This window comes from Canis lupus, chromosome 15, assembly GCF_011100685.1.
Source record: "Canis lupus familiaris isolate Mischka breed German Shepherd chromosome 15, alternate assembly UU_Cfam_GSD_1.0, whole genome shotgun sequence".
NCBI lineage: Eukaryota > Metazoa > Chordata > Mammalia > Carnivora > Canidae > Canis > Canis lupus.
In genome coordinates, this window is record NC_049236.1 from 36,181,780 (window position 1) to 36,201,852 (window position 20,073).

Genomic DNA, 20,073 nt, shown 5'->3' on the forward strand with positions numbered 1-20,073 from the left:
CTGCCTCTGTGTGTGACGAATAAATAAATAAAATCTTAAAAGAAAAAAGAAAACTGCTAGAATCTGGTTTCTTCATAACATTTCTCTATAAGTCATATAACAGTGGTGACTGAAGACATCATGTCCTATGTTCCCTCCATAGTCCTTCTTTGTCTTGTAACTGGAAATCTGTACCTTTTGGCTGCTTTCCTCCAATTGCCGCTCATCTCACCCCTGCCTCTGGTCACCAGGAGTCTGACCTCTTCTGCTGCTGAGTTTGGGGGCTTTGTTTTTTAGATTCCACATATAAGTGAGATCATATGGTATTTGTGTTTCTCTGGCTCATCTCACCTAGCATAATGACTTCAAGGTCCATCCAGGAGGAAAAAAAACCTTATATAATTACAAGTTCCATGTGATAAGGAAATAGAAACACAACATTCAGGTTTACATATATATGAGCCTCAACTCAAAACTAGTATCGGAGTGTTGACTTAGGGGGGGAAGAAAGTTAAATGAGGGCAACTGGAAGCATGTGGAAGAGGTGCTTTATACAACAGTCTTTCAAAATTTCTCCTATACTCTGAATAGTTTAAGTAATAAGAAAGTAAGAAACTGCTGCCCTGTGTCTTTCCTCTCAGGGGTTGTTTCAGGGATTCTTTAAGGCAGTGGATTACAATCCTGCTATAGTTGAGAGATTGACAAAAAGCTTCCATACTGTACTTAATCTCGTTTTCTCTCTCTTTTTTTTACTTTTAAAAAGAAAAACCCGGAAGGATCAGATTTGTGCAAATGAGGGTATGCCAAAAGAGTGGTCAGTTTGGCTTTATGACCTTATGGAGGAAAATTCATGACCCTACGCATATGTATACACACAAACATACACATACACACACATATACACAGATCCATACATATATACACAAACATGTAATATATACAGATACGTATACTCACATCCTGAACCAGCAATGGAGCTTTGTTTTTCTTGCAAATAAATATTATTTTTTCTCTAAAAAACATTTTTTTATGCAAAATAGCACTCGTTCATTTTGGTGTTAACCATCGCCAGAGTCCATAACGGTATTATTAACAATATAATAGTCTCACACTGGTTTATGTTCTCAAATTACCTTTCCACCATCACCCAAATGGGGTAAGTTTCTCAAATTTCTTTTCCACCACCAAATCTTCCCCCACCCCCTCCCTGTAATCTCGGGGGTGTGACTCTGTTGTACCCCAGGTACAATAAACTCCACCAGAGCAACAACTGGTTGGTGTTGGGGACTGTTCAGTTCCAGCCTACAGTCAACCATTGACAAATTTTTGCTTCCTTTTTGTCCCTGGACGATCTTTGTTTATCCCAGGATCTAATTAATAAATTAAAAATGATACTGTAGCTGCTTTTTAAAAATAATAAAACTCAAAAGAGAATGAATAAAGCACTCTGATTGCCAATTAATTGATCTGCCCATTTTTACCAAGTAATTTTACTAAATAATTACTTTTACTAAGTAATTATGCATGTCCCACCCACTGTGGAAGACACCAAGGGGGAGATCCCTGTATGGGATTCGGGAGATATCTTCATTTTAGTTTTGGGAATTTTTGTCTTGAAATGATTTCAAACTTAAAGAAAAGTTGCAGGAAGAATTCAAAGATCCTGTATGCTCTTCCTCTAGATTGCCCAACTGTGAACAATTACTAATTGTTTTTGAAATTCTGCCTTTGTATGTGCCTGCATGTACGTGTACTACTTTTTTCTGAACCATGGGAGAGTACGTTCAGACACGATGCTCCTTTACTCCTAAATACTGTGGCGTATGTTTCCCAAGAATGAAGATATTATCTTACAGTACAGTTTTCATATTTGCAAGTTGAAACTGATACCATATTATTTTTTCTGTACAGTCCTTATTTGAATTTCACCAGTTGTCCCAATAATTTCCTTTGCAGCAAAAACAATTTATTTTAAAAAAAAATTATTTTTCTGGTCCAGGCTCCAGTCCAGAGTGGCAAGTGACATTAGTTACCATGTTTCTTTAGTGTCCTTCAATCTGTTAGTGTTCCTCAGATTCTGTGTCATGGCCCTGACATGTTTTAAGAGTATTGACCAGTTACGTTGTAGAATGTTCCTCAGTTCCGGTTTTCTGAGATTCCTCATAATTAGATTCAGGTAATGTATCTTTGGCAGGAACAGAACACAGAAGTAATACTGTGTCTTTTCACTGCATGTTATAGGACACATCATGTCAATTCTGATCCTTGTGGTATTAACTTTGATAGTGATGACCAGATTTCTTTATTATAAAATAACTACTTTTATCTTTGTAATTAATAAGTAATTTGTGGCAGGTACTTCCTCATCAAACTTTCACTGACTAATTTTAGAATCCAACTGATGATTCTTTCTGAATCAATAACTATGACAGTTTCTAAATGATGAGGATTTTCTCTTTTTTCCCCTAGCTTTACCATGGTCCATTGGACAAATAAAAATTGTATATACAGGATGATGTAGGGTTTTTTAGATTTATTTATTTATTTTAGAGAGTGGAGGAGGGGCAGGGAGAAAAGGAGCTGAGCAGGAGCCCAACATGGGACTTGATCCCAGGACCCGGAGATCCTGAGTCAGATGCCCAACTGACTGAGCCACCCAGGTGCCCCAACTTGATGTTCGATATACATATGCATTATGGAATGATTATCATAATCAGGCTAATGAACACATCTATCATTTCACATCATTACCATTTGTGTGTGTGTGGGGAAAGCATTTTAGATCTACATTCTTAGCCGTTTTCAAGTACATAATACATTATTATTAACTATACACACCATGCTGTACACTGGGTCTCCAGAACTTTTTCATTCATCATATAACTGAAAATCTGTACCCACTGACCAACATCTCTACTCCCCTTAACCTCTCAGCCCCTGGAAATCACTATTCTGCACTCTGTGACAATAAGATAAACTTTTTTTCAACTTTTTCTTTTTCTCTTTTTTCTTTCTTTCTTTCTTTCTTTCTTTCTTTCTTTCTTTCTTTCTTTCTTTCTTTCTTTCTTTCTTTCTTTTTCTTTTTTAAGATTGCACATAGAAATGAAATCATGAAGTATTTGTCTTTTGGTGCCTAACTTATTTCACTTAGTATAATGTCTTCCAGGGTCACTCATGTTGTTGCAAACAAAAGAATTTCCTCCTTCTTCAAGGCTGAATAATATTCCACTATATGTATGTCTATATGTGTATTTATACACCCACAGTTTCTTTATTCATTCATCTTTCGATGGATACTTAGATTGTTTCCGTATCTTGGCTATTGTGAATAATGCTGTAATGAACATGGTAATGAAATATATCTTTAAGATAGTGATTTTTTAATTTTGTTTGGATATATACCTAGAAGTAGATTACTGGATCATATGGTATTTCTATCAGATGAAAAGGCAATCCATAGAATGACAGAAAATATTTGCAAATTATATATCTGATATGGGTCAAATATCTATAGTATATTTAAAAACTCTCGGGATCCCTGGGTGGCGCAGCGGTTTACCGCCTGCCTTTGGCCTGGGGCGCGATCTTGGAGACCCAGGATCGAATCCCACATCAGGCTCCCGGTGCATGGAGCCTGCTTCTCCCTCTGCCTATGTCTCTCTGCCTCTCTCTCTCTCTCTCTGTGTGACTATCATAAATAAATAAAAATTAAAATAAATAAATAAATAAATAAATAAAAACTCTCACAACTGGACAGCCCAGGTGGCTCAGTGGTTTAGTGACACTTTCAGCCCAGGGCCTGATCCTGGAGACGTGAGGTTGAGTCCCGTGTCGGGCTCCCTGCATGGAGCCTGCTTCTCCCTCTGCCTGTGTCTCTGCCCCCCTCTCTCTCTCTCTCTGTGTCTCTCATGAATAAATAAATAAAATCTTAAAAAAAAAAAAACCTCTCACAACTGAACAACATAACGACAAACAACCCAATTACAAAATGGATCTGAATAAACCTTTCTCAAAAAAAGTTATACAAATGGCCAAAAAGTGCACAACCTCGTTAGCTATCATGGAAACCCTAATCAAACCCTCAATTATTTCATACTATGATTACTATAATAGTAATAATAATGACATGATAAGTGTTGATAAGGATGTGGAGAAATTGTAACCCTTATACATTGGTTGCTAAGTTGGTTGCTGAGCCACTTTGGAAAAGGGTCTGACAGTTACTCAAAATGTTAAACCTAGAGTTATACAATTCAGCAATTCCTATCCTAGGTATTCATCCAAGAGAATTGAAGACCTATGTCCACACAAGAAAGCATACATAAATGTTCACAGCAACAATGTCATTGTGGGACCCAGGAAATTGAACAAAATCCCCTACCCCTGGACAAGCAGAGCAGGACTGACTCTACTTTGTGCTGCACTCGCCTTGTGCTGCCTGCTTATTACTTAGGGCACTGCCCCACTCTAGTCAAGCCCAGGGCACACCCTAACTGGAAATCCGGCTCAGTGGACCAGCATGACTGTGCAACTTCCTGCGTATCCCACTGGCCACTGGCCCCTATAAAGTTGCTAAGCCTCTTAGTCTCGGGGTCCAAGTCCCTGCTCTGCTGCGTCGGGTATACTTGGACCCAGGCTCGAGCTTGTAAATAAACCCTCGTGTGTTTGCATCGGTGTCGGCTCCTCAGTGGTTTCTCGGATTTGCTATCTTGGGCACAACAGTCATAACAGCCAAGAAATAGACAATCAAAATGCCTATTGATTGATGAATGGATAAATGGATGTATATCCATATAATAGAGTAGTATTCAGCTATAAAGAGGAATAAAGTACTGACAAATGCCACAACATGAATGAAACTTGAAAACATAATGCCAGGTGAGAGAAGCCAGGCATAAAAGGCCAGATGCTATATAATTCCCTCTATATGAGATGCCCAGAGTAGGCAAATCTATAAAGATAGAAAGTAGACCAGTGGTTGTGTAGGGCTGTCAGGAAAATAGAGAGTAATTGCTCATGACACAGTTTCTTTTCAGAGTGATGAATAGGTTTTAAAATTGATGTAGTGCTTGTCGCACAACCCTGTGAGTATATGAAAAACCAATTGCATGCTTTACATAGGTGAATTTTATGGTACGTGAATTACATCTCAATAAAGCTGTCATATACAAAGAAAGAAAAGAAAGAGGAGAGAGGAGGAAGAGGAAGGAAGGAGAGGAGGAAGGCTAAACCATGGAAAGGCCTGGGGATGGGAGGAGTAGGGGATGATGTCATCATGGCAGACAGTAGGTAGTAACAAAAGCAGAAGCAGACACCACATGGTGGAAGGTCCTGTAGGCATAATACAGAGTCTGGCTTTTATTTTCATTGTAACACAGCCATTTGAGGATTTTAAGCAAAAGGGTGGTATGATCTGATTATAAAAAATAACTCTGGCTCTTGCATAGAGATTATGCTTGGGATGGGGTAACAAGCCTGGATGTGGGGTACTCAAGTGAAAGTTTCTGTGTTATAGACTGGGTCACAGTAATGGGGAGTTGCACACTTTTGTGACTGCATCTACCATCCACACCAAGTAGGCATCATCCTTCCCTCTGCTTTTGCCCATCCTCACTTCCCCCTACACCCTCTCTGGCATCTTTTCCAAGGAAAGGGAATATGATAAAATTAGCAAAGATCATCACCATAGATCTTCAGCCTATTCATTATGCTTGGTTTAGAAATAGGACTATTCTAGTCTAATCAACAACTCTTTATGGAGCCGGAGAACAATGGAGGGGCATGTAGACAATGGGATTGTGACTTTTCCCAGACAGGGTCAGAAGGGAGTTCATGGTCACCATGCTCAGTGCCATAGAGTATGCCCAACTGGGGATACTTTCTTTCTGAGGATAGAAAGGCCAAAAATGAAAGAAAATATATTCTTGATTTTTGAGGTCCATTTAGACAGGAAATATCGGTACACATTCATGATGTTTAGAGAATTGCAAAGGATCAAAAAGAAATACAGAGCTCACTCTTATAGCCGCTTGGAGGTTAATCAGAAACACTCATAATAACACACCCCAACCTGAGCATCAACTAATTTTCTAAGGATGCCCAAGTTCCTGCTCCTGGAGGCTGATTAACGGCATTGCCCAGAAATTTCTCTTCTTACCAAAGTGGTATAAATTCCTGGAAGGAAAATTCAGGTGTTACAGATCCTTCAGCTCACCCAATTTTGGAGACCGTCTTTAAGGGAGAGTACAGAATTATAAGTACAAACAAAGGCATGAAATGAGTAATGACAAAATTTAAAATGCTGACACATCCCACAAACACTACAAATATCCATTAAAATATCCATTAAAATAACAATGTTTATTAATTGGCTACCTGGGTTACCTTGATAATATTATTTTCCCCCAGAGTCTTGATTGCATACTCTTCTACCTCTCCATAGGATAATAGCGTTGTAAAAATGGTTATCTATAGAGAATAGGAAGTTAATTGTCTTTTTCCGTGGTTATTATTTTTTTTCTAAATATTCATGGTTTGGAAAAGTTCCTTTTTATTTCAGAATCTTTTGTTGGCAATGCTCCTCCTGCCAGGTCTTCTTACACGGTCTTGCTCAAACAGTGTCTTTGAAAGCAGCTGCCACAGCAACTGGTCCAACTTGGCCAGGTCCTTGCCACTCCCATGCCCCTACCCATCCTGGGGTAGCCATGAAGCCTGGCCACAATAGCTTCTGAGCAGAGACAGGAGCAACATCTAGTTCAAACCTTTCTTCTAAGGATCAAAGATAGCATTGGAATGTGCCATGAGGCCCAGTGGGGCCAGGTGGGACCTAGGTGCTGGGTGGATGTGAATATGGTTCAAGCAGCCAGCTAACCCCACCTGAAACCCCAGCATCACACCAGGACAAGGGTGTGACCTCTGATCTGGAATCAGCTCTGTGTCCCCTATATTGGGCTCATGCAAGCTTAGAGGGCAACCCTTGGAGCCTTCACAGGGGCCTGACCAAGTGAAGGTTAAACTGAGTTCATTTCTCAGTAGATCTGCCCCTCTAAGCCCCCGTTGTCACCAGGATGAACAAGAGATAATTACAACTTTGTCCACAGCAAAGAGAACCCAGGTAAAATGGCTCCAATGAGAAAGACTGTGGCTATTAGAAAGTTTATATCTAAACTTTTGTTGTGATTGTTCAAGTTTCCTTTAGAAATCAATTTACAGTAATATCACGAGATAGTACCTGGCCCATGTGCAAGAACAAAGATTGGGACTCACTCTTTCAAGGCCAAAAATAAACAATTTGGATCAGATGTTTTAGACAAGATTGTGTACAAAACATACAAGTAGGTCAGGAGCAATCTAGAACTGTTCTCTTAGCCACATTTCTTTAGTGTTATCATGACCAGTCAGTGAAGAGGAACTAATAATCATAGCAGAAGTGAAAATTTATTCAGTGCTGACATGCCAGTCAGGATTCTAAGTGCTTAACCTGTATGATCTCATGTGATATAGATATCACATGATATAGAAAAGTTGTTACCTCTTTTATACAGAAGGGTAACTGGATACTCACAGGTTAAGCCTGCTCATTCAGCTGGGCTCACACACCGTGTGCTCTTTACCATGTCACTAGAAAGCTCATTTCCATTCATTCTGTTAGTTCATTATATATAAAAACATAAAGCACTTTATATGTGGTTCACATTGCAGAGTATGGTATGAGTTGTTTACAATCAGTTCTTTGGGGATCTTCATGGAGTTCCTAGTTAATACATTTCAAGTGTCATTGTGTTTGTGTGTGTGTGTGTACGTATGTGTTTGTACTGTTTATCTCAAAGTGTGTACTTTTCACTGAATGCAAAAGTACTTAAATTACTAAAAAGTTAAGTTTCTGTTGCTCAAAGATTTAGGGTTAGGATACCTGTTTGGCCACTGTTACAAAAATCAAAATAATGGTAGCTTAAACAAAAGGAAGTTTGTTTTCTGTCCTGTAACATTCAAAGTGTAAATAGTCTAAAGCTACTGTGGTGGCTCCATGGTAATGGAAATCCAAGTTTCTTCCATCATGATTCTCCTTTATCCTCAACAGAGGTCTTTGACTTCCGTCTCATAGTCGAAGATGGCTGCTCCAGGTCCTGCCATCACATCTGTATCCCATCATATAGGAAGGGCAGAAGAAAGATGTGGAGGGTGATGTTATGTTATCCTTTGAGGTCATGGACCCTAAATGGTGCACATCACATCCGCCCAAATCACTTGCCCACATTCCATCAGTTGAAAATTATTCTGTATCTCATTTAGGTGCAAGGGATGCTGGAAAATTTAGTCGTTAGTGAAATAGTTATGTGTCTGACTAAAACTCAGAGGCTGTATTATCAAAGGACGAGGAGGAGGAGGATTGGTGGCAGGCCACAGGGGAGAAAAGAAAACAGATCGAGAAGACTTTGTATAGAATTCTGCTTTGATTTACTTCTCACTGTATGCACCATTTCGTATCCACGTCAATGATTTTGCTAGTTTTTTGTATCTTTTTTTTTTAAACTTTTATTTATTTATTTATTTATGATAGGCACACAGTGAGAGAGAGAGAGAGAGGCAGAGACACAGGCAGAGGGAGAAGCAGGCTCCATGCTCCGGGAGCCCGACGTGGGATTCGATCCCGGATATCCAGGACCGCGCCCTGGGCCAAAGGCAGGCGCCAAACCGCTGCGCCACCCAGGGATCCCAGTTTTTTGTATCTTTTAAGAACACCAGGGAACTACTGGTTACTGGTGCTCTACTGGGAGCATTCGCAGAGTTACATTTTTTAGCAGAGAAGCTAAAACCTCAGTGAATAACGAAGTCAGTCTACACTCCTGCTCCCACTTAGGGTGTAAGCATTTTAAAAAGTTAAGTACATGCCTAGGAGAGCTCAAAGAAACACAGTAACTGGATGCTCCCTCAGTGCATGACGCGGGGCTTTCATGGATTGACTCCTTTTCTATCAGTAATTCCGTAAATTCACTTGAAAATGGAACGGACTCATTTCTGTGCAAACCTAGAAACAGCAGGATCCCATCTTCTTCTCCAGCCCCGCAACCTGCCGCGTTCCAACTCAGACGTTGGCTTCGACATTAACACGACGATACATTCTGGATGCAAAAAGTACACCCCTGGAGCAAATTGCAAGTGTGGGACTATTTCCTCACCTCGTTTCCTCTGGTCTGAATGGCTGGTTCAGGTTATGTCGAAATGTGTATTGGTATAGCCAGCGACTCGGAGAACTGAGCTCTGAGCATTATGATCAATGCGAGGCCAACTTGATGACCCACAAGCGTAATATAATTTATGCGTTAATGTCCAAGCTCAATGAGTAAAACAAATGTTAAGACATTACAGGCTACGTCAAAATGACTCTGAAAACCACAGGTCAATTTAACAATATAATCAATCAAAATCCATCAAATGGGTGGTTTAGGAAACGAGCTTACATAGGCCATAGAATGAAATGACTGAATGTGTCACCCATTAGCGAATTAGCGGTGCCTTGTGAGGACACAGGCAAAAAGAATGGTAAAACCAGGGGGCTCAAGAAGTCATCGTATATAGTCCCCCCATCTGGGGTCAGGTCAATACTTAACCTATTTTTAGCAAACTTGAGTAATGAGAATTGAACTGTTTTCCTCTGAAGTCTGTTCCAGGGTCCAATTAGGAAATGCTTTCGTATTCACAGCCACCATTGTGCTGCAATCTCAGCCCATTTCCTATAATTTGCTCCTCCATGGAGATGGAAAACAGCTGGCTATTTTTCCCCTTGTGATAATCTTTCTTGTTCAAAAACCTCTTGCACACTCAGTTCTCTCTTTTCCGCATTAAAAAACCCAGACTCCTTTGCCTGTTTTCAGACCCCTCTTTATTTTCCAGCTATTGTTGTGGCTTTTCTATGGATTTCTCCATCTCTTTTAAAATGCAAAGCCCTATACTGAGTGGTTTACAATGGCTTTGCTCCCTTTGAGGGACACTGGAGGCTTGTCTCAATCCCAGTATCTCATAGTCCTGACCATAGGCTGTGTGTAAATTTTAGGCCTCAATGGCCTTCAAGTCATTTCCATGACCTGTAAACTGCACTGATTTTTCCCCAATAAGAATTCCATTCTGCATTTAGAGAAATACTTCTCTTGTTTGTCAAGGTGACTTAGGGCATGATTTCCCTCCACCAAAATGTTAATACAACCACCAAACTTGATGTCCTCTGTGACCAATAAATACATTCTAAATGAATTCCTCTAGCTTCAGACAAAGATTGTTAACAGCCCTGAACTAGTACATTTGAGTCACCACTGAACATTTCCTTCCACTGGCTGCTTCAGAGCATGAACAACTCTGCAAGTACAGTTGGGTTCACTTGGCTTACAGACTAGATAACTGTGGAGAGAGCAATAAAGGCTTGGCTTTGGGCCAGACCAGGGTTTTTCAATGTTGGCACTATTGATATTTGGAGCCAGAGAATTCTTTATTCTAAGAGACTGTCCTGATCATTGTAGGATGTTTAGCAGCATCCTTGGACTCTACCCACTAGATGCCGGTAGCAATCCCCTCCTCAATTATGACAATGAGAAATGTCTCCGGACATTGCCAAATGTCCCCTGGGGGGTGGGGTTCAAAATTGACTCCAAGTTGAGAACCACTGCTCCAGATGTTTGACTTCCCTTTCCAGAGAGAAAGCAAATTGGTTCAAGAAAATTTGCTCCCAACTAAACCTCATTATCTACTACCTAGCATCCCAGGAACGGCTGGACTGAGCACTCATCCTAATGCTGAGGAGGTTTTCTGTACAATTTCACCCTCTGGCATCAAGATGATCACCTTCACTTCTTAGATAAAGAGTGGCTGAACCATGCATGTAGTAGCACGTAGCCTCCCAAGGGGCTTATTTGAACCGAATCAGCCAGGATCCAAAGCCTCTGCTCTATCACCTAATGCAGCTTCTCTAGACAAGCGGACAATTTACGGTTTCCTGCAGTCATCCTCTCCCTTTGTACAAGACAGAGATTTCGTCTTGCAAGAACTCTAGAGTCTTCTTTATAGTAAAATCTACCACCAATCCTCTGAGGTAGCCAAGGAGGAAATCTGGGTGGAGAAGCCCCCGCCAGGGCTGACCTTGAAAGACCTGGGTTTATTTTATTTGTGGAGATGGCAGTTCCCTTAAAAAGCTGTGTCTTTTCTTCCCCTCCCCGCCCCAGTCTTAAGAGTTTCACTTCCGCCTGGTACGGCTCTACTCACCCATCCTCATATCTGGTGTGGCCCTATCTGGAGCGTGGTGGCTCATTTGACTCTTCCCCACCGGTTTTCACCTCTTTCAGCCTACGGCTTCCACTGTCATTCCCAAAGCACCTGCTCACGTCTGGTCTCGGTTGATTCCCACCACACCCGTCAGGGATCAGGGTGCCCGAGCCACCTGATTCAACAGAGGGCCTGGGAGGCTCTAGATCACCCAGCTGGTCAGTGGCTGGAGATGGCCTGTAAGGGGTGGGGGGGACCTCCTGGCTCATCTCCAGAGCTTGGAAAAGGGGACACCTGTTTTGCTTAGATGGCAGTGGCGTTCTTTTTGTAAAATCTGTGCCTTTGTACTTGTTCACATTGTTGTTTCAACATTTCTCCAAAGGGTTTGGGTTTCCTGGGCCCTACTTTTTTAATCTCACCATCAAGGATGGGTTTTGCACTGGGTTGTCACACAAGCCACTAATAATGGCACGTCTACCTCCTTCAATAGTTCCCCATGGTTTTCCGTAAAGATGAGTTGATTTCTTTCTAAGTCACTTCCAGGTCCAAGGAAACCTGTTTCAGCTGCATCTATGCAAATGGTCTGTCCTGGCCCTGCAGCCCCAGCACCTCCTTGGCTTCACCCCCACCTCTGCAGCCACTAGAGATTTCCTTCCCCTTCTTTCTGGTGGTGCATATCCGGCTCAGTGCCACTGCCCCCCCAGCCCCCAGCCACTCCTCACCCGCTGGCTCTCCCCTGCGCCTATCTCACTGCACTGAAGCGGGAACTGGACAAAACAGCGCCGGCGAGCTACGGAGCCCTCTACACAGAAGGGTATTATGACCAATTTAGTATATGATGTGAAAAGGGCATCCTGTTCGCTCAGACCCTTTGTCCCTCGGATTTCGTTCCCATTGGCTTTTTCTTGCCAAAACCCTGAGCTCGAAGAACTGCACCTTCCTGCAGCCCATTTTCTTTATCTCGCTGATTTCTCTCCTTCCTTCCTCCGAACCCTGAATGTTATCATTCTGTGGTCATTTCCACCAGAGTTCCCCGGGCATTCTCTTCCAAGATGGGAGAAATGTGGATCCGTCTAGGGTCTGGGCACGACGCAGGAGAGAGGGAGAAGTCAGAGATGCAGGCGACAGGTCGACTAGGGAACGAGTCGGGGGGATGAGAGATGGGGTCCTGAGAACAGCGGTGCGGACTGAGGGGGGCACAGGAGGGGAAACGTGGATCCGGAGACAGGCAGGAGGCAGCTAAGGGAGAAGAACATCTCGACGTCCCCACCTTGTGCCGGAGGAGGCTCAGTGGGGTTGGATGCCCTGCGAGGCTCAGTGACCAGGGTTGGGGGGACAGGGGCGCTGGTGAGTGCAGGTTGTTGGTTTGGGGGCGGGTGTTTGGAAGAGAAAGCTGAGAAGGGGCTGAGTGCCTTGTGCATCCTGGGAGCTCTGCAGAATCCACTTGGCAGGAAGAGCGAGAGCAAAGGGGGCTTGGACCGAGTTCTCAGCACCAGAGGTGAAGGGCTAGACGTTGAGGTCCGAAGCCTGGAGGTCAGAGTTTAAGATTTCTGACAGAGGACACTCTGAGGTGATGGTGATGCCAAGGCCCAAGCGGTGAGGCCCTGTCCCCAGCCATCTCGCCCCGACACTGCCCTCCAGCAGGCTCCTTTTACCCCCACCCAACCCCACCCCGGCCTAGGCCTCCGGTGGGATGTGGCTCGGCCTCCTGGGTGCTGAAATTGCCCCATCCCGGCAGCCTTCTGGACGGAGAAGAACGTTCTAAGGCGAGTTCTTGGTGATTGTGGGGGGCTAATAGCACATATGTCTCCCCCAACTTGGACTTAAATTCGTACTGGAGGCAGGCAAGTGAATAAACAAGTGATGCCCCCCAGGGTCACACGATGGAAGCAGGAGGGCCTGAGGCCGCCTGGATGTCCTAGAGACGGAGGGCAAGAGTCCTCGGCTTTGAAGTTGCTGCGGCCGGGAATGTGCGCCCTGTGTCGCCCCAGCCGGTCCTCCCTCAGGAGAAGCCAGAAGTCTAGGCTTGTATGTAAAACAAGCAACACCTTGTTCCAAAGAACATTGGAAGCACCGTTTTGACCAGACCCCCTCTGATGGCTGAATTTTGTGCAAGGGTTGCCACTTTGCCCTGACGATGCTGTGGATGCGTGGAGGGGGACAAGGGGGAGGCTTGCTCAAAGCCTGGGCCCAGGGTTGAGGGTGTGTGGGGGGTCGCTGGGGGGATGCCCCTGAGGGAATTCCCTATGAAGGGTATATTGCCTCCCGGTTGGGCTCAGGAAACAGAGTTAATGACACATTTTTAAGGTGTTTTTTTTTTCTTTACACTAAACGTTTTATTTCTTATTTTCAACCCTTCAGAAAAGTCTGTTAAATAAGCACAGCCTTGGCTGGTGTGCTATTTTGGGAGATTGAGAGGTAGGCAGGAGAGGGGGTCAGCCTTCCCTGAGTGAGCCCCTCCTTTGGGAGGCTGTTCTGCATCTGAGGGGCTGGGGACTTGGACAGAGGGCCAGAAGGCCGCAGGTGAGCGATGAGGAGCAGGAGGTGACAAGAAGCGGCTGAGAGCAGGCCTGAGCCTGTGGAGAGCCACAGAAAGTCCCCAGCGAGGACTGCCCCCTGGGAGGACCTTCCCCACACACCTTGCGAGGTGGAAAAGCAGATCAAAAGAAAATGTTACAGCAGGATCCCTTTTGTGAGAAACAAACGGATGCTTAGACAACTTTGTGTGCGTAGAAACAAGGTCAGAAGAATACATACAAAATATTGAGTGTGGCCCTTATGAGATAGAAGGACAGGGGGTGAGTCGGTAATGTTTGTGTAATCCAGGGATTGCTCTTGCGGTGGGGTGTAAATGGGCTAAGACTGTGTCTGCTACTTCTTTTCTTATTCTTTTTCATCTTTATTTAAGTTCAATTTGCCAACACATAGTATAACACCCAGTGCTCATCCCATCGAGCGCCCTCTGCTACTTCACTGAATCGGTCTTCGCTTGGGCCCTGCGCACTTGGCACTGTTATTATCTCCCACTTTACTCTGGATGAGGAACAGGAGGTGCGGGGAAGTGTAGGAACTCAGCCGAGGTCACGCGGTTAGTTAAGGGGGTATCGCCCTTTCTGGAGGGGTCTTAAAAATGTTACAATGTTGTTTTTTATAAAGAGAGAAATGACCTTCACATATTTGAAAATTCATGTCATAAGCTTCTTTTTCCCTTCCAGGTTCAAAATGTCTCACCTGCTTCAAATCTAATGCAAACCCAAAGTTTTCTCAGCAGAAGCATCTAAGGTGAGTACACCTGCTTTCTTCTCTGTCACTCACAGTCCAGACCCTGTTCTTAGGCTTCGCTTCTTTCCCATTGATTCATTGGGTGGCATTTTATTAGGTGTCTAAAATCAGTGTTTACTACTCTCTTGCTTTTATTCTCCTGCTGCTAATCTCAATATATACATTATTATGAAAAAGAGGAGATCAAGATTGAGTTCTGATCATGTGTCGGGCGTGAGGCGAAGCACCTTTCAAAACACATCTTGTTTAATTCTCACACCACCTTATCAGTTAGGTGCTCTGATTAGCCTACAGATGGAGATCATGAGGCACAGAGAAGTTAAGTCACTTTGTCAAAACCACACAGCAAGTGAATGGTGGAGAGCCAGGATTCAAACTCCAGTCTGTCTGACTCCAAATGTTATGCTTTGAAAGCGGACACACTACTGCTAGCTCTACCCGTGGTTCAATATCGTAAAGGAATGAACAAGACTCCTTTGTCCTGCACTCAGAGTATGTGTGGACATCCTTGAAGCATCAGGCTGCCTGCTTTCCCTGTCTGGGTCTATTACTTTTGGCTGAAAACCATGGCAACCTGGAATAACCCAGGCCCCCTCAGCCCACATTCTTGGCATGTTTGCCAGGCCACTATGTCTCACTTATGCTGATTACATCATTACCCTGGTCCTGAGCTGAGAAGTCAGAACCTCCTTCTTCTCACATTTATGTGTAAAACTTTTCAGTCGGCCTGTCCACATGAGTTTTCCTCTGGCTTTCTTTTCCCTTTGCTCCCATTCTGGCCCTGTCCTAACTTCCTGCATCTCTTCTGGAGCTTGGTTTTCCTTCCGGCTTGGAAAACCCGGGGCTGACTTTGATTCGAAGCCCTGTGCTCACTTGGTCTGTGAAGCTACTCCTGGAGCCACTCTTCCCTTTCTTTGGGATGCAGAAGCCTTCTCTCAGATCACCTTCCTATAGAGGAATTAGAAACATTCTCCTCCAAACCACTTGTACGAGGAGACACGTAGGGCATACTTATGCCTTCTCCTTTCTGCTCAGAGATCTAAAGTTCCTCCTGGTGTGCTTGTTCTAGTTAAGACTGGGCTGTATCATTTTGGCAAATATGGGACGGAAGGCGGTTAATATTCTAGAGGAATACATGGAGATAACATGAAGGTGGGGCTTTAATTAGTAGCCTTCCTGACTCATTGAGTGATTGGATTGCCCCCCCCCCCCCACCACCACCACCAAGCCCTCTGGTTTTCTGTTCCTCTTCTCTGGTGGGAAAAGTTACATTCTTAAAAAAAGACTCCTTTAAATGGGCCAAGAGCACTTCTCTTTTAGATCCTAAAGACCCCATCCCTAAACTGAGAACTACCAGATACAATGGGAAGAGTAAGGATCAGGACACCAAAGCTGTAGAACTGGTTTTGCTGGCCAGCTGTGTGTTCTGAGCAGCCCTTTAAGCCCTCTGCACCTGATCTCTTTTTATGGGAAATGCGAGGTACAATCCATACAGTGTTGCAAGGCAAAGTGATTTAGTCAGCACCAATGGCGACACAGGTGTAAAGTCATAGTCTTCCATCAGGTTTCCAATCTTGAAGGCCTATGCTTGAAGTAAAACCATCCAAACTGATCTCTTGACTTCCAGGAAGGAAGTCAAATTCCTTAAGCAGTTGGTTTTAAGGGTGGAAGGTATACTAGCAACAAGGCGCTGATGGGGGTGCTTGAGATGCCTTGGCTCCATCGGTTCATGATATGGACAGTTGCTTTTCAATCTTAAAAGTGCCATGCCAGTGCACTTTCAAGACCCTGCCCTCCACACCGCCCCCCTTTTTTTTTTTTAAAGATTTTATTGATTTATTCATGAGAGACACAGAGAAAGAGGCAGAGACACAGGCAGAGGGAGAAGCAGATGCGAGACTCGATCCCAGCGCCCCGGGGTCATGTGTTGAACCAAAGGCAGAGGCGCAACCACTGAGCCACCCAGGCGTCCCTCCACTTCCCATTTAATTGCTACTTTTAAATCCTTTCTGTATAGAAATTCCAAAATCACTGCAGGTCAGAGTCTATTAAATTGTGATGTGAAATTGACAAAAAAATTTAGGTAACATATGTTTCCATGTAAGATATCTATATGAATACAGCATTCTTTCAAGTAGATATTCATAATGATCGCTTTACAAAAAGTAGATATAAATCATGAGGAGCGTTTATAACAAAACACAGTGAAATTTTAGGCTCTTCCTCAGACTTACTCTCACACCAATGCTCAGCAAAACCCCCACTACTACACAGCAGAAGCATCTCTTGTGTGATAAAGCCAAGAAATCAGCATAAGATGAAGAAGGCGTTGTTTGTCACAAGTCTATCAGGTAGGAATGCTTTCAACTGCAGGTTACAGAGGACCCAACAAAGAGTGGCTTAACCCGTATTATTTACTTAATAAATCCAGCATTGACTTCTATTCTTAGTGAAATCAAGAACTCAGACCTTTGCTTTCTTCTACTCAATCATTGCCTGCATGTTGTTCTTAACATTTATCACTTCATATTTGCAAGATGGCTGCCACAGCTCCAACTACCCTCTCTCTCATGAAAGCATCCCCATCAAGAAGGAAGGAAGAGTTTGTTATTTGGAAAAAACAAGAAGGAAAAGGGCATCTGGGTGGCTCAGTGGTTGAGCATCTACCTTCGGCTCACGGCGTGATCCCAGGGTCCTGGGATTGAGTCCCACATCAGGCTCCCTGCAGGGAGCCTGCTTCTCCCTCTGCCTGTGTCCCTGCCTCTCTCTGTGTCTCTCATGAATAACTAAATAATACGCTTAAAAAAGAAAAAAAAAAAGAAGAAGAAGGAAGGAAGAATGAGGAAAAGCTACAAGATACAGGAACTTTTACTCCATGTGACCCTCTCTGGGAGGAAAATCTTTCCAGAAGTCCCCAGTAGATTTTGCATTTTTCTTACAGCCCAGATTTGAGGTTGGCATGTCACCTCTAGTCCAATTATGGGTAAAGAAGGAAAGGGCTTCCATCATGATTCATCTCCAGGGCTGGGCGAACTACAGTCCTAAGTGGCTGCTGGGTAGACAACTAACAGCCTTAGCCACAACAAAGCAATCCAAATGTGGGTTTACAGAAAACAAGGACTTTGGGTTAAGTGAAAGCACATATTTTTCAAATGTAAAGTAGATGTATGCTTTATTCATGAGCTAGAAAATAAGAAACAAATGTACAAAAAGATGTACTGGGATATGCTAGGTGGAGAGTACCTAGATCACCTTAGCAGAGTGAGTCTATCTTCTCTTTTGAGCAGGTGAGACTTTGGAGTGGGTAAGCCTTACTTAAGTGAAGCCTATGGAGACAGGAAAAGTGATAATTGGCAAGCCAGCTATTATGGAGAGATCTTTATGGAAAAGAAGTGCCGTATCAACTGACAGGCCTCAAACAAAAATGATAACTATGGTCGAGGGCAGTGGATGTCTGCTTGGTAACCATTTCTTTGAGGATCTGCCTTTCCGTCTTCCATGTGAGGCTCTGCTTTACAACCAATCCCAATACTCCACCATCACAGCCTCTACGGTGGTCATATGATCCTAGTTGGGCCAGCTGAATTCTTTATCCTAGGCATGTGAACCTAGAGTAGAAACATGAAGAGAAAAATGCAGTTGGAGTGAAGCCATTCATGGTAATACCTACAAAAAAAAAGGACAGAGGTTCCTGCTCTGGTCATTCCATCTCCAGTCATTCCTAGGGTTTAATTTTTCAGCTACTTCTACTCATTTATTCACCCCACCAATCTTTCTGAGCATACCATGTTTGATGGGCACTGTCCTGGGGTCAAGAGATAGAGCCACAAACAAGAATAACAATGTCCCTGCCCTCATGGATCAAGCAGTCTAATGAGGAAGACCAATGACAAACAAGTAAACAAGATAATTTCACACTAGACAAGTGCTACAAAAGAAATAGGTAGGGTGATGTGGTGGAGACCAGCTGGGGAGGCTACTTCAGACTCATGGTCAAGGAAGATCTCCATTAGCTCCTCAGGATCCTCCCAATTATCCTCTTTTTTGTTTTATGCAACTAAAGTCCGTTTCTGTTGCAATCAAATGCTCCTAGTGGACACTTGGAACAAAAGGAATTCATCAGGCCCTCTCATAGCCTGGAAATGCTAGACTCTAGACCATGAGGTTTTCTTATTCTGAATCCCTATGCCCAAACAACCTCTTGATAACTAATTTTACTTACCAGGGGAAAGATCTAGATAGTATATTAACATACATGTACCATTAATCTAGGGAGAAGATGTTCTGAAGGGCAGTTGGCAGTTTTCTTGCAACTGCATATTCATAAAGGAGCCTTCTGGTACAAATCTGACTTGTCTGAGGCTGCAGGATGAGTCAGTTCTCCCAGGATCTGATCTCATCCCTAGATGGGATGATGGCTTCAGACAGAACTCAGAGGCCAGAGCTAGACCTGGCAATGCAGCAAGGTACCATAGCCTGTGGAGGCTGGCTTCGAGGGTCTGCACATCTTATCCATCATCTTTAATGTTGGAAGTAGTGAATTTTGAAGTCATCTGGGCCCCATGGTATTATTGGAGGAACCTAGACCTGATGAAGTGAGGGCTGGCCAAAGGTCACACAGCTTGTTAGTATAAGGGGCCTGGCAATGTCCTAGATTAACAACTCTGGGCAGTCGTGCTTCAGTGTTTACCTGGGTCAGGAGCCAATATATTTTCAGCTTGGAGTCCCATCCATGAACCCCAGCTACTACAATCATGGCACAAAACACCTTAAGACAAAACATCTTTTATTCAATGTGTGGTGACCAAGGACCTACCATGTGGTGGGAGACGAGACTAGAAGAGTAGGTTTGAGCCAGATGGTGAAGAGCCTTGAATATCTAGCTGTTGGATTATGGACTTGCTCTTAGGAACAGGGCACCCCTGAAGATATTTGAATGAGGGAAGTGGTATGGTAAGATCTGTGTTTTGGAGAGTTGAGGCTGATGGGAACAGGAAAGAACTGAAGGTATTGGAGCAGGATTAGGAGGAATGAAAATGGTTCATGATCGTGAGAGATGATCAGGTCTTGAAGCAGGACAAGAACAGAGGAAGAACAGCATTGATATCGGTTGTACCAATATCAATAGGCCTTGGGGGAAGAGGAGAGGGTGAGAGGGGGAGATCTGGTTTGGAGCTACCAGGCAGGTGAGGAGAAGGAGGACCAGATGAGTAGTAGAGCTGGTGAGAAGAAGTTGGGGTAGAAGCGATGGCTTTCCTCTTAGCCTAGTTTATCTCAGGTGTCAGTGGAACACTTCCTCACATGCATAACCGGCAAGCCCCCTAAACCCTAATCTGTAATGTGGCCTCTGATGCTACACATAGAGAGGAGATGCTGTTCCTCAAAATCCAACTGAGGACAAATGGTAGAAATGAAAGAAGTGGAACCAAAGTGGTTTAACTAAAGCTCAGTCACTTTGGAGGGGCTGGTTAGGGGAGAGCAGAGGAAGGAGGAAGCCCCGCAGGAAGGTGCAGTTTCAAGCAAGCCAGGAATAGACTCAGGGCAAGAGTAACTCTACAG

The 20,073-nt window shown here is 43.7% G+C and overlaps 2 long non-coding RNA genes across 2 annotated transcripts in view; both read left to right on the top strand.

Moving 5' to 3' along the window:
- LOC119877039 overlaps positions 1 to 14,283 on the top strand; it is a 42,045-nt gene extending 27,762 nt beyond the window's left edge. Inside the window, exon 3 of the long non-coding RNA XR_005370574.1 lies at positions 14,141 to 14,283. This is a non-coding gene — a long non-coding RNA (uncharacterized LOC119877039). The remainder of the gene's footprint in view (positions 1 to 14,140) is intronic.
- The window catches only part of LOC119877038, an 84,576-nt gene that overhangs the window by 55,322 nt on the left and 9,181 nt on the right, over positions 1 to 20,073 (top strand). Inside the window, exon 4 of the long non-coding RNA XR_005370572.1 lies at positions 14,448 to 14,514. This is a non-coding gene — a long non-coding RNA (uncharacterized LOC119877038). The remainder of the gene's footprint in view (positions 1 to 14,447; positions 14,515 to 20,073) is intronic.